At 35.5% G+C, this 16,071-nt stretch overlaps 1 long non-coding RNA gene across 1 annotated transcript in view; it reads right to left on the bottom strand.

Moving 5' to 3' along the window:
- LOC136027835 (uncharacterized) overlaps positions 1 to 10,324 on the bottom strand; it is a 30,178-nt gene extending 19,854 nt beyond the window's left edge. The window contains exons 1-2 of the long non-coding RNA XR_010617668.1: positions 10,201 to 10,324; positions 5,553 to 5,647 (exon numbers count right to left, since the gene is read on the bottom strand). This is a non-coding gene — a long non-coding RNA (uncharacterized LOC136027835). The remainder of the gene's footprint in view (positions 1 to 5,552; positions 5,648 to 10,200) is intronic.
- Positions 10,325 to 16,071: the final 5,747 nt, after the last annotated feature.

Raw genomic sequence — 16,071 nt, 5'->3', positions numbered from 1 at the left:
ACATGTTGTAAAAGGAACGCATCGCCTATATCCTAGGAAAAGCTTACAGTATTAAGTAAAATCTTTCAGTGTATGCTGAGAAGGATATTAAAACATCAATAGGAGCTATATTCATACTACCACCAAAACTTCTGCTGCTACTACTACTAATACTATTACTAATGCTAAGCGTACTAAGAATATATTCATAGGAAATGCTGAAGGTTATGTTGATTTGAACTGAAATACACTATGTGTGTGCAGGCTTTCAAAAGGATGCATCAGTACTATCTTAACAACAGCATAAAGTATTAGGTCGAATTTTTCAGGATACATTGAGAGCCAAGTTAAACTAATAAAAATACATTATTGGCATACTATTGATACTAACAGTAATAGACTACTGCCATTACAGTAATAGTAATAGACATACGTGCCATATTTTTAGGCTCGTGGCGTTATTGTAGAACTTTCAGGGCCTTTTCATGAAGATTTTGAGTGTAAATGCACCCAGGTTGCCAGAATACGATCGATGCAATGTTTCTGGGAAGAGGACATGGTATTAGGGTTTATTTTTCAGGGAAGATTGAGAAAGTATAAAACTAAATCAAGGGATATTATGTCAGTCCAGATTTTTGGAAGGGAATATACTATTAAAAACTGTTGAAAAATCTTGTCGAGCAAAATAAAACAGCAAAATGTTGATTTTTTCATAAAAAAAAACTAGAAAGATTTAAAAATTTGCCAAATAAAAATGATGAAAAATAATTCAAAAACCCTTTTTGACAAAAGAAATTTTCTTAAGAAAAGTAAAGAGCTATATTAAACCAAAGATGAATATCAAAATTTTAATAATAATTCAATCATAGAACTACAACGAATCAGTATCAATAACAAAATTAGACCCAAATCGAACAGAAATTACAACAATCAACGAATCAAACTAAAACAAGTAGAAACTTAAAAGGTAGGACTGACAACCTCCCCTCCCCTAAGATTTGTAAATACTAAAAAACAATTTGGACTTTAACAAAAATAAAATACATTTAAATATTTTTTATTTTTTAACCCCAATATTATAAATTCTTTCAGAAATGAATTCCCACTCGTTTTTTGTGTCATCTTTGCTAAGATGGTGTATTTTAGTTTTTACACAAAATAGAAAGCGCAAAGTCCAACGTTAGGATTGTGTTTCAGCCTGCAATGAAAGAGTTTGACGTGTTCAAACCGAAAAGCAACACAATGTTTCACTTAAGTCAAGTCATTTTGGATAAGGGTGACTTGCACTAGGTATTTGAAGTGGCAAGCCTACTGAAACACCTGGCTTTCCAAGTGGATAAATCAATTGAAAGGCAAAGGTCTCCGCACGGTAGCCGATGTTTCTCAAAGTAACAAAAATTTTGTTGCATCGTTTTATGACAATCACATTTGAAGGAAAATTGTGACCAGTGTTGAGCGTAAGAATAACACATAGCTTCTTACACATAAAAGGTTAGAATTATAAAAAGTTAGAAAGGTCTACTCTAAGTGGGATTATGCACAATAAGAATAAACTGCACATTTAGTGGTTGAAGTCCTATTGCTGCACTACGAAAACTTACATCATCCTCCATTTCTCAAATCCTCATATAAATCTTGGCATAACTGTTTTTGGGCTCTCAATCTATCTTCTAACAGATCTATTGATTTGCTACTTATTTCTTAGCTTAGAAAATGTGTAATAAGTTCGTAAACAATAAAAACTACATTTAAAAAAGTATAGTGGGATTAAAAGTGAGTTTAAAAATTAAATTTGGCCATATGAAGGTGATTCGAAAAGTGTTTATTAACAGATATGCATTCAAATTCGTTTTTTTGTAAATTTGTTAGGGTACTTAGAATGGAAAATCATTGCAATTATTGATGGTCGATCATTACTTACATAGTCGAGCAATCGAATCCCCAAATAAGGTGATCTATATTAATATAGAAAGTAGATTAGATTAGAACTAGATAGAATATAAAACACAATAGAGTTATGTATTATAGAAACTATATAGAATACAACATATAGAATAGAACTACATCGAAAAGAGCTAAAATGAAACACGAGTTTAAGTATCAGATTCGCTTGTGGAACTTACTAGCGAACGATTGACGTCATAAGAAAAGGCGAAAAAATTTGCTTGGGAACTGTTGGACTATAACAACCCCTACTTGCTACTCATTCTTTGGGGAAAATGTAGGGTTCTGCAGTCAACACAAGCAAGTCTGAGGTGTCCCAATGTCTTGTAGTTAACTGATTATGGTTAGAACAAGGTTTTGTGCCGCAGCTTGTTGCCGTTGAACATTGCAACTGCGTTGTTTTTTCGGTTGCCTTTAATCAGAGATTCTTTTGTGCTTCTTCATCGCTCAATAGTATGATATAAGTTGCTTTTTAAATGTATACAAATTCAACGTTACTCATGTAAAGAAGTAGTAGATAAATATTTATATAAATGTATACCCTTCAAGGAAAATTGCAGCTTAACTATTCAGGGTAGATACAGAAAAGTCGATGCTGAATAGCTTATGAGCCCTGATAATACAAGATAACTCATTGGCAAACCCAACAAGAAAATGATTTACATAAAACTAGAAACTTGACAGGTCAAGTAACGAAGATCAATTCGGTTGATTGCGTTTTCTGAAGCGTTGACAATCTGAACCAAAGCAGTATAGTGTTCAATTCTTGTTTTAGGCGGTACAGTTGTCACAGTACACTATGATGTCTTTCACTCCAAGAACAGCACTTGCAATTTTCTCCGCATTTATTCCAGGAATTGCCTCGTGCCAAGTCACACAATAAGAGGGACAAGTCGGGTTCCTTGTCTTAACGCTTGCCAAGGTCTCATTGAAGGTAATGAGACGACTGATGAAAAAAGCGTTTTTCGAAGACGGCATCATGGGCAGAAGAAGAATCTTCTGCAAGTCGAAGCTGTAGCCCCCTTCGGTGTTTTTCCATACACGATTGGCGTCAGTAGCGTAAAGTTTCCTCACATTTTATACTTCTCTTGATGCTTTTTCAGCTTTGTTTCATTAATTTCAGAAGCTGATCCGGCACTGATTCTGGCTGATAGGTTTGAGCAGGTATCACATTCATCAATAGAAGGCATTTTCAAGGACACATGTTGTATCTTCAGTTCTTCTTGATACATATTCAAACCAATCTCCACTTCGTGATTTTTTTCTTTAAAATCCTTTACTAGGAAAGTAGTGGTAATTTCCTTTGAGAGACATTTCATGTCTCTCAAAGACGCACCTATAGTGCATCATAGAAGGCTCAAATGTCATAATGTGTTGTCTAATGAGCATATTTCGTGCTTCTCCACCATTTGTTTGTCCACCATTATACTGAGTTTGAGTGAATCTTCTTCGTACTTGCGAAGAATATACTGAATGATCTTGTCGGATTTTGGGGGGTAGCCCAAGATTGCCAAAAACGTTTGTTTGCAGACCCGCTTAAGTTCAGAATCAACTGGGAAGCAAAAAATTGTAGATTTATTTTTTCTGATAGAAGAATTTTCTGCAATTTCGACTCGCCTTCGCTTTAGCTAGCTGGCAGTGATGTATGGCATAAGCCATTTGAGTTTCTGCTCAAATCCCAACGACCAAAAAGACTGATTTAGCCATTTTCGCAGCTCCTGGGTAATAAGTAAGCACTGAAGCTTACATTTCCCCAAATCACGCCCAGAGAGAATGGGTCTTTCTTTGATCAAAGACACTTCTTCGTCAATCTCAATAACTGGTTTTGCAGCTGGTTGAATACGCGAACTTGTTGAAAGAGTAAGTGGACTAAGCTCATTTTCACTGATAAGTGACCTGGACTGGTCAACGTCAGTGCCATGTAGTCCCTCTGCTAATGGCAGGACATCCTCAGTAGCATCAGCTGAGAAGACTTGGATAGAAGACAAAGTAGACGTATTATTCATCGAGAGAGCCTGATCTTCTTGGATGTCACTTGATAATACTACTGATACTGCAAGACTGAGGTTGTCTAAATCGTCTCGCAAAGCATGATTGAGAAGGGGTGTAAAGCTCATATCATTCGTGTTAGCAAGAATATATGTTAGCCCGGAGATGCCCATATCTTCTACTTCTCCGCTAGATGCCTGAAGCTCTAGATCTATGCGAACATTAAAGGTTTCTTGAAGTGTCGGCTGCTGCTCATACTCCAAGTTCATCTCAGTTCTCCCAACTAAAATATCTCTTTCAGTTAATCGGGATTTGTTGGTGTCACCAATCTCTTTGTCGTGCGAAATTTCAACTTGGTAATGTTTTATAACAATCCCAGTATCGTTAATTTCATGAATTGTTGACTGGTTGAAACTGTATATGTTCGGCATTTCAATTTATGTCCTAAAAAGAAAGATAGTTCCAACTCAGGAAATTGCTACCGACCAATTGCTATTTATAGAGTTTTTGCTTACCAATCACTTCCAATTTTCCTTGCCAATTACTTCAAAACAATTAACAGCACGAGTGTAAAATTTCCCAGTCACTTTTTTTCCAAGGCAACCGTCCACCATGTCGTTGACGTCCCTGCCAAACTCTTCCCAGTCCACTGACTGGCCTGGAAGCAAAATATACAAAGCATTTTGCCTATCTTCCAAACCACTTGGCTTCTTGTAAAAACGAATAAGACATATGTATTAAGAACAACATAATATTTCAGTGAAAAGGACCCTCAACCCTTGATTACCACTTGTGTTACAGTAAAAGAGAATTAAACCAAGCAAAAATAGTAAAGCCAATAAATCCAACAGGACTGCAAAAGTCAAGACACCTAGACTTGAGTAAACTAAGTGTTCATCGAGCAACCTTAAAGTTTAATTGAAAAGCAAACTTATTTTTGTATCATTCAACTGAATATACTTCATTAGATAGATAAATGGATAAGTGTATTTCAAAACCCCATGGGTCATATACACACATAAGTATAAATAAATGACAAACAAGCAAAGAAATTAAACAACAGTACAAATTACAAGCAAGCACTTGTTTTTTAACGAATGAATGACTTCATTCAAAGCCATTTCAGGCCGTATACATACATATACAACAGCAAACAAACTAAATCATATGACACTCGAATTTCGAATAATAAGACCCTGCTGATGGATTATGCTGATTGCGTTAACAGATTTTTTTTATTTTTCCTCTATTACGAGGGAAATTGGAATCTCAGCAAAAACACTTCTTTTCTGTGGTCAGTGGTCAGCTCCAGGAAGTTGGCACACTGCGTGAGCGGTTGTTTTTCGTGAATTGCTTTCGTTAACTGTTGAATAGTTGTTTTTCGTGATACAATACTGACAAAAGCTGCTTTTGTATAGATTGAAATAGATAAATAGAGATTTTTGCAGATAGATCTTTCACAAACTACAGTGAAATTCCACTATTTGAAAATTGGTTATTCATGAATAGCTGAAAAAAAAGTAACGCATTTGCATCGGGTCTTCAAGCATCTTCAAGTTAATAAGTAATGGGTACCTAAATTTCCAATCACTTTCCTTTTCAGTTAAACTATAAAGAAGACGAATCAGATTTCTCCTTACCTTTTGGCGGCTATGTCACGAGCCATTTGAACCATGGTCTGAGCTATTTGAGACATGTTCCTTCACAAAGCTTTGGATGAGCTAAGACAAGTTCACTAAAACATAAATAGTTCTGACTTAGCTCTACAATTGAAACAGACGAACGGTGCTGTAGTACCCAAATAAGAGAGACTTATGTCAACCAACATTTATAATACGATCATTTGAAACAGACGTAGGTGCATTTTCTTGGTAAAAGACAAAGATGTATATCAAGCCACGTGACAAAGGAATCAGCTTTGATTGGGCTTAGGATATACGTGTTTTTGAAAAAGAAAAGTTGATAAAAGCAAGAGAAATTGTGAATATACGTCTATTGACAAAATTTCAACTTCTAAACTGTTTAACTGAGACAAATGTAGATGGCACCAATGGAAAGAACGCGAAAATTTACTATAGAAAGTACCAGTATCTCAATTTTTTTTAATAATGGCGTTTACGTCTGTTCCACAAAAAAACGGCTGACTTATAGAAGCAGCGGGAATAAAAAATGGGAAAAATATTTTTTATTTTACTATATAACCAGCAAAGTCTTAACGTTTGCTATCATTTAAGCAAATTTGTATAAAAAACACTGGCCGTGGTTTCAGCTAAAATAATTAACTTCGTTATTTTCATTGTCCCCGAAAATGTGACTAATTCCCCATCCTCTATGATATAGCCTACTTTGTTTATGAAGTAATCCAAGCACCACAAATTTAATATTTTCAACATTTTCAACAACAATTGCAAATTGTAAAATAGTCTGGTCCTAATTTATAATTTTAAGCACAACATATATTCCAAAATCAAGCTTTCAGAACCCATTCACATATATTCAAATTTTATGGATTAGTAATTACGCTTTATGTATCTTTGGGCTTTTCAACTGAAAAACGGATATACCTTAGCTTGATGATATCAATTAATTTGATATCCTAAGGATATCCTGAAAATACTAAAGGAATTTCAAATTTTTATAGCAAACAGAAGTCATTGAAAGGAAAAACTTCCCTTTTTCTAAGGAAGTGGGGGACAGGAGCACCACTTGGGTTTGCACTGGAGAAATGAGAAATCACCGGAAAAATCATCAAATGGGCTGATAGTGGGAGATATACTCGGTTCCTGTTGATCATAAAAGTTGAAACCGTTTTGACATTATAAATGAGCGGTAAGAGCACTAGAGTGGAATATTATACAAACTGTTTTCTCTAGATACTTCACTTTGGTTTTTATTAGAAAATAAGGGTTATAACTTTTTGTCCCAATGCATTTGAAGGATTTTTAATTCTGAAAACAAAAATACAATTGAAAACTGTAGATTTTGGTCCACCTAACAAAATTTGAATATAACCTCCGAAGGACTTCTGAACAAAATCTTGTTTTTACGCACAGTTCAAGTTCCTAAACTGTTTAAGTCTGATGTTGAGGAGCCTGACAAAATTAAAAAACGTCAAATTTCACTTTTAATAGGCTATATAGAAGAATAAATTTATAAAACTTCCAAAAACCGAAAAATCCAAAATTTCTTAAATTAACAACAAAGAAAACCAAGCAAAACTGATAACAAGATATAAAATTACTTTTTGCACAATATTATGTCGACGATTCCTTACGTCATTGTTTATGAAACGGAGACATATTTAGAAAAATGTGGAAATAACACTTAAACGCCATAAGAGTTGAATAATCATAAAGTAAGAGATGCCACAATTTATCAGTGTTAGCAAGAATTTTCACTGTGTAATTGAGGGGCTAATGTGGTGCTTTAGGCCAGTTCTTTTTTACCCTCTGCTTTTTCCGGAATGATCAAATTCAAATTTTGCTGTGTAATTGAGTGCCAAATGTGATGCTTTACCGCCAGTTCTCTCTAAACCCTCTCTGTTTTCCAGAATGATCAAATTAAAATTTTGCTATGTAATTGAAGGTCAAATGTTGTGCAGTAGGCCAGTTTTCTTTGACCCTCTCCCTTTTCCAGAATGAATAAATTCAAATTTTACTGTGTAATTAAGGGTCAAATATGGTGTTTTAGGCTAACTATCTTTGACCCTTTCCCTTTTCCAAAATGAACAAATTCAAATATATCTGTTTACTTGAGGGTCAAATGTGGTGCCTTAGACCAGTTCTCTATGACCCTCTCCCTTTTCCAGAATGAACCAATTAAAATTTAGCAGTATAATTGAGGATCAAATGTGGTACTTTAGGCCAGTTCTCTTTGACTCACTCCCTTTTCCAGAATGAACGAATTCAAACTTAGCAGTGCAATTGAGGGTGAAACGTGGTACTTCAGGCCAGTTCTCTTTGAACCTCTCGCTTTTCCAAAATTAAACAAATTCAAATTTAGCTGTATACTTGAGAGTCAAATGTGGTATCTTAGGCCAGTTTTCCTTTCACCCTCTCCCTTTTTCGGAATGAACCAATTAAATTTTTGCAGTGTAACTGAGGGCCAAATGTGTTGCTTTACTGCCAGTTCTCTTTTACCCTCTCCATTTTCTGGAATGAACAAATTCAAATTTCGCTGTGTTATTAAGGGTTAACTGTGGAGTTTAGGCCAGTTCTTTTTTACCCTCTCCCTTTTCAACATCCAACCAATTCAAATTTCACTGTGTAATTAAGATTCAAGTGTGGTGCTTTAGACCAGTTGTCTTTGACCCTCTCCCTTTTCCAGAATGAACAAATTCAAATTTTACTGTGTAATTAGGGATTAAATGTGGTACTTTAAGCAAGTTCTCTTTGACCCTCTACCTTTTCCAGAATGAACAAATTCAAATTTTACTGTGTAATTAGGGATTAAATGTGGTACTTTAAGCAAGTTCTCTTTGACCCTCTACCTTTTCCAGAATGAACCAATTCAAATTTAGCAGTGTAATTGAGGGTCAAATGTGGAGCTTTAGGCCACTTCTCTTTGACCCTCTCGCTTCTTAAGAACCAAACAATTCAAATTTCGGTACATGATTAATGGTGGAGTACAAATGTGGAGCTTCAGGTCAGATCTCTTTGACCCTCTCCCTTTTCAAGAATCAACCAATTCAAATTTATCTCTGTAATTAAGGGGAAGCGTGGTTCTTGATACCAGTTGTCTTTGACCCTCTCACTTTTCCAGAATGAACAAAATCAAATTTTGCAGTTTATTTAAGGGTCAAATGTGGCGCTTTAAGCCAGCTCTCTTTGATCCCCTTCTTTTTCAAGAATGTTCAAATTCTAATTTTGCAGTGTAATTGAGGGCCGAATTTGGTGCTTTTCTGCCATTTTTCTCACAACCCTCTCCTTTTACCAGAATGATCAAAGTCAAGTTTTGCTATGTAATTGAGGGTCAAATATGTTGCCATAACCTGAATGCTTTCAAACCACTGGTGAAACTGAGTAGACAAGATATTCTAGCTTGAAAACATGCACGCTTTTTGAGAGTTGTATTTGACCAAAAAATGACATGGAAACCTCATTTGGATGAGCTGTTTAGCAGTCTGAAACAAAGACATAACTTTTTTAATGCTCTCTGCCTTGGAAGAAGAGGAGTACCCACAGCCTTTGCTTTAACTATTATTAAGTCAGTGGTGATATCCGAAATAGACGGTGGCTCATTTTTGCATGGATATGCTAAGAAATGTCTCCTGAAGAAACTTGACACCACCCTCATTGTAATCTTACGAAGATCCCTTGGTAGCCTAAAATCAACTCCTATTGTAGCTATGTATTTTGAAGTGGGGATACAGTCTCTTCACTTCAGATGAAAATATCTCCTTGCAAGATATTTTGCAAAGAAGATAAGACTGAAGAACCACATTATTATTATTCTACAAAGGAATCTTAAGCCACCAGAGCCCTGATGGACGCTTAAAACTAACAGAGATGCCTTCTTTCCAGAGATTTCCTCAGCCTTCCTGGCATGGAACAATTCATGGAGAATGGCAGGCTGACTGTTAATTTGGATAATAATTATCCTAGTGTCTTCAAAAAATCGGGGAATATTCGTAAGATCAGATTCCTAAGATGATTATTCCTAAGATCAATTTTGTGAAAAACGAAAAGCTTTCCCCAAGCACTGATTAAAATTACATTCCTGGGAAAGTTATCAGAGTGCGAGGACTACATCCAAGTTTAAACAGATGGTTCAAAGACAGAAAAAATGTGGTTGTGCAGTAGTTATACCCTCCCAGAGCCTGCTTCATTCTTACCGTTTACCTACAAACTGGACAATTTTCTCTACAGAGACTATGGCAATTAAGTTTTCTCTTCAAGCCATATCTAGCGAAACAAAGATCAAACGTTAGATGTATTTTGTCAGCACTTATTCACTGTCAGCTCTAGATTACCTTTTACACCATGAGCATCAATTAAGATATCTTACGATTGATATAGAAAATTTGGTTAGACAACTAACAAGAAATAGTATATCAGTCCTATTATATGGGTTCTAGTACACTGTGTTATAAGAGGAAATGAATTAGCAGACCAGCCTGCAAGACAATTCTCCCATCTGGGTCTGATCACTCAAACGTTTATTAATGGTCGTGAATTCCTGTCTTCAATCAGCTTTATAATTTTTAAGGAAGAAGACGCTTGGCTCCATTTTCTCAATACCCAGCTCCTAGATCTATATGATTATAAGGAGCCATCAAAAGCAATATACCTCAACATTGGCATCCATTCAACTTGCTTCTTCCGTCTTAGATGCGGCCAAGCAAAGACAAAATAAACGCTATTCCATTTGAAAGTATCCCAGCTGCGACAAAGGTGGAGTATATGCAGAAATACATCACATCACGTCAACTGTAGAAAATATGAAAAAGAGAGAGAAATACTAAGAAATTACTGCAAGAAGGCATTTGAGGCATTCACAATGCGGTCTGTTCTGGGACATCAAACGTCTTTTGGTCAGCTAGACGACTAAGCGCAAAACTCTTAGGTAGATTTGTTAACACTACTGGTTAGGATCATTCCCTATAAGATTTTATTTTCTTACCCTGATAAAAGTTTGTTTTAGAGTCATCACATGTATTATTTTTTTTCTTTTGTTATCAATACTTTATATGGTTATATTTTTATATTTGGACATATATGACAGGAATGATGTGCATTTGCCCTGTCTACTTTAATTGTGTTAATCGTAAATAATCCCCGCCAACAGACCAGTAAGCGATGCAAAATCTGGTTCAGTGAATATTGACTGAAGTGACACCCAAGCAAACAAATGATTATAGAGGGCACAGAATAATCGAGTGATATGAACGCATATGAGCTTTTGGTCAAACAATTCAAACCGCAAACAGCAGCAAGATCAAATTTGAGAACAAATGAAGCAATTGAAAACTTATTTAATCATGGACTGTCATAGCCATCACTTTATTACAGTTTTAAGCAATAGAATTTAGGATAAACGCAAGTTAATTTTTTTATTATATCCTAAGCTCCAGTTTTGGTATTGAAACAAATTTCATGGAAGAATAATCATCATGTAAAATATTTTGTAACAAGAACATATTTTGTATTGAAAGGATTTAACTATATAAAACAAAGATATGGCTTCAACCAGCCCCCCCCCTGACCCACAAAACAATATTTAATCTAGTTTTATTCACACACAAATTTCAATTTGTCCGAAATTCTATTAAAAGCAAGCTATATAGGCTATATTTATCTTGTCTGTACTAATGAACTATTTAAACCAATATGGAAAACATAATGCAATTATTTCAACATTTTGATCGGATTTTTATGGGGAAAAGGGAGTACAGGGTTGCGCTGGTTACTCTTTAACCACCTTTGACTCTTTAAACTTAGTTAAAAGTTTTAATTTCTAATTAAATGAGTTCCCTCTTAAGTTTATGTGACCATTCCTTTTATAAATCATTTATACTTGGGGCTCAACTTATACAACCCTAGAGCTATTTTTATTTAACCTTTATACAATTGAGAACAAAATGGTTCACTTAAACATTCGATTGGATTCTATTGCAGGAAAGAGGGCGTGGGGGGTACTAGTTGCTCAACAATCACTTTTGACTCTTGAATAGCGAATAAGAACTTTCATTCAAATGAGCTTCTTCTAAAGTTTATATGACAACCCCTTTAATAAAAACCTTGCATACTCTCGGGGCACAATTTAAAACCCTTACTCCTGGGTTCTGAGGGGGTGTGTGAACCCTAGAGGTAATATTATATGATCTTTAGACTATATTGAACAGAATGGCTAAGACAAAATTTTTATCTGACGCATTTGAAAAAAAGAGTTAGGGGGGGGGGTTATTAACCACCAACTGCTTTTGACAGTAAAAACATAACTACAACTTTCAATTTTCAATCAAATAAGCCTCCTTCATAGTTTGTATAACCACCCAATATGCCACTGAGCCAAGCCTCGCGACCCTCGCAAATGGGTTCGGGAGGGGGGAGGGGGTTGGTAGTCATGTAAACCTCGAAGGCACTGCTGCATGATCTTTGGACCTTCAATAAAATGAAAACAAAACTCAAAATTTGAACATACATTTTGGGAAAAAGGCCACAGAGGGAGTTAGTTTCCCTCGGATCACTTTTAACTCTTGAAAAAGGAACCAAAAGTCTCTGTTTCCAATCAAATGAGCCTCCTTCAAAGTCTTTACATCCACCCCTTCCATAAAAACCTTATTTGCGCCCTGGAAACAACATAAAACCCTTGACACGGACTCTGGGAGTTGTGTAAACCTCGGAGGTGATATTATATACTCTTTTGATTATTTGGAAGAGAATGACAAACATAAATTTTCAATTGAATGTATTAAAAGAGAAGAGGGCATGGGGAGGGCCTTTTGCCCTCCAATCAATTTTGACTTAAAATAGTGAGCTAATACTCTATATTTCTGATCAAATGAGCCTTTTTCAAAGTTTATACTGCTTTCCCTTCTAAAATGACCCTATAAGCCCGGGGTTTGTAACTTACAATCCTTACCCCCAGGGTCAGGGGGTTACCTAACTTTTTTATCTAAACTTAAGATCAGATGCATTTGCAAAAAGGGTCTGGAGACTACTTGCCTGTTGATCACATTTATATCTTAAATAGGGCACTAGAACATACAATTTCTAGTCACAGGAGCTCCCCGGAACGTTTACACGACAGACACTTCCATAGAAACTGCCTCTTGAAAAAACATCAATAATAACAAAATTACCAAAACTACTACCTACCTGATATACTACTACCTAATAATAACAAAACTACCTGACTTACAGCCCTTGCCCTGAGGGTGGTAGAGGGAGGGCTAAATATCCCCAAAGATATAATTACTGGATCTTTCAAGAGTGCAAAATAAAACACCCTAGGACTTAAGATTAACAATAGAACAATCCCCCTTCGAACGTTATACGACCAGCCCTTCTATAAGAGCTTTACAAGCTAATAATGGCAACTAGAATGACCAACTGCCCTTTCCCTGAGGAGAGTGCGGGACATGTCATCCCAAAACATATGATTACTGGGCCTATTAACTTTAGGACTCTTTAGACCTTTTACGACCTTTTATGTTGAACAAAACAGTAATCTCAACATTTTGACTGGGTATGTCCTGGGAAAGAATGGGCGTGGGAGGGGACTGGCTGCCCTTTAATGAATTTTGACTCTCAAAAACTGTAGTAGAACCTTAAGTTTCTAATCAAAAATGCTTCTTTTGAATCTTTTGTGACAAATCTGTCTTTACAACATACCTTGGTAAAAGAAAATGTATTAGTAAACAAATAATAAATTGTGCCCACATCAATCTTCACTTCAGCAGCGCTATTGTGCTGAATCTGAATATACCACATGTAGAAAATGGACGAACTACTTGACTTACAGAAATTGTCCAAAGGGTTATAGTGCTGAACAAAATAACCCTCTTAAAATTTTGATTGGATATACGTCCAATCGAAATCTTAAGAGAGCTAATGATGGGCAGAGGGGGGGGGCTGGTGGCCCACTTTTCACTTTCGATTCTTAAGAAGACAATAAGAAAAACTTATTAGTTTTTACTTATAAAACAGGCTAAAACTTAAAATGTACAATGAAATTAACCTCCTCTCCAGTTTATACATCCACTCATTTAATAAGAGGATTGTAAGCCCTCAGGGCATGACTTTTAACCCCTGCTTCCAGGCTCTTGGGGTTGTGTCAACTCTGAAAGCTTTGTTATGTAATCTTTGAACTTTTTTTTTTTAACTAAGTGGTAATCTCAAATTTCTGTTGCGTGCAATTTAGGGAAAAGCTTGGGGAAGGGTGGCTTGTTGTCCTCCAATCACTTTTGACTATTCAAAAGGAAGCCAGAACTTTGGATTTTCAATTAAATGTTTCCTTTGAAGTATATAAGACAATCATTTCCATAAAAACTTTACATGTTCCCATAAAAACGAGCATGACAGCTCGTTTGACTCAAAACTCTTGCCCTGTGGCCTTTGGAGGATTTTCATCCCAAAGACAGAATTAACGATCCTTTTAATTAAGTTGAACAAAACAACAATCCAAGAGTTTTCATTTGATTTGTCGAGAAACAGTTGGGGGGGGAAGGGATTGGTTGCTCTCTAGTGTCTTTTCATTCTTAAAGAGGATACTAGAACCTTCAGTATCCCATGGAATGATTTCTTTAAAAATGATATGACAATTCTTTCCTAATGAAGTGCCTTGGTCCAAAATAAAATTCGCCCCAACATCGCTCTTTACTTAGGCTGCGCTATTACGCTGCATATGATATCTGTTCATTTGAGTGATCAATTATTCTAGAATTATGATTTGTGGTCAGTTTGAATTTGAATCATCATACTTTCTAGATCTACTGGTTTTAAAATTAATATGGCTCTTTACTTTTCTTTGAAAATATTTTTCCCAAATAGTTTCTAGAATTAATTTTGCTCGTTCTTTATTGCAATTAAATAAAAAAACTAATTTTTTTAGCTGAAAGTAAGGAACGAAATTAAAACATAGAACGAACAGAAATTACTCCGTATATAAAATGGATTGGCCCCTCCGCAATCCCTGGCTCTTTACGCTAAAGCTTTTAATTGTTTTAAAAAGTAGAATTGTGGCAAAGAGTCAAACTTTAGCGTAAAGAGCGAGGGATTGGGGAGGGGACAACCCATTTTATATACGGAGTAATTTCTGTTTGTTTTAAGTTTTAATGTCACTCCTTACTTTCAGCTAAAAAAAATAGTTTTTTTTATTTAATTTCTGAACCTTTTTGAATTAATGGATGTTTGGTTTTGGCTCTCCGCACATAAATTATTAAAATGAAATTTGTATATTAATTCTTTTTTGGCTAAATGGCTTTCTCTTAGTTTAGATCAGACGATTTTGAGAAATAAGGGGTGGAGAAGGAGGCCTAGTTGCCCTCAGATTTTTCGATTACTTGAAAAGGCAACTAGAACTTTTACTTTTTAACCAACGTTTTTATTAGTAAAAAACATACATAACTTAAGAATTAACTTACGTAACAAACTTTCATAATCTGATATTTTTACTATGTATACGAGGGAGTTTGTACCCTCATTAATACCTCGCTCTTTGCACTAAATCTAAATTTTTGTCTCAATTCTTTAAGAATGACCCCTGAATCAGAAAGGCCGTAGAATAAATAGTTGAAATTACTAAAAATACTTTAGCATAAGGAGCGAGGTATTTATCTACTTCTAAATACCTCGCTCTTTATGCTAAAGTATTTTTAGAACCCCTCATATGCGTAATAGTATCTGTTCGTTTTAAGTTTCAATGCTACTCCTTCTTTTCATTTGAAAAAACGTTTTCATGTTTATTTTTCATTGTTTTCTTATATTAATGCTAGAAAATCGTGCGCCCTTTTCCTTGAATTTTTCTTCCCCCATGACAGATTCCTCCAAGGAAAGATCCTCCAACATAGCCCCCTTCCCTCAGCCCCACTCCCAAACAAATTAAAATCCCCCTGAAAACGTCTGTACACGTCCCAATAACCATTACTATATGTAAACACTGGTCAAATTTTGTAACTTGCAGCCCCTCCCTCAGGGATTGTGGGGGAGTAAGTCATCCCCAAAGACATAGTTATTATGGTTTTTGCCTATCCTGAACAAAATGGCTATCTCAAAATTTTGATTCGTTGACTTTGGAGTAAAAATGAGCGTGGGAGGGGGCCTAGATGCCCCCCAATTTTTTGGTCACTTAAAAAGGGCACTAGAACTTTTCATTTCCGTTAGAGTATGAGCCCTCTTGCAACATTTTAGGATAACTTGTTCGATACGATGACCCCTGGAAAAAAAAAGCAAAAAAAAAACAAACAAACAAATAAACACACACCTGTGATTTGTCTTCTGGCAAAAAATACAAAATTCCACATTTTTGTAGATAGGAGCTTGAAACGTCTACAGTAGGGTTCTCTGATACGCTGAATCTGATGGTGTCATTTTCGTTAAGATTCTACGACTTTTAGGGGGTGTTTTCCCCTATTTTCTTAAATATGGCAAATTTTCTCAGGCTCGTAACTTTTGATGGGTAAAACTAAACTTGATGAAACTTATATATTTAAAATCA

The sequence above is a fragment of the Artemia franciscana genome, chromosome 6, assembly GCF_032884065.1.
Source record: "Artemia franciscana chromosome 6, ASM3288406v1, whole genome shotgun sequence".
NCBI lineage: Eukaryota > Metazoa > Arthropoda > Branchiopoda > Anostraca > Artemiidae > Artemia > Artemia franciscana.
This window is presented reverse-complemented; position numbering and strand designations above follow the sequence as displayed.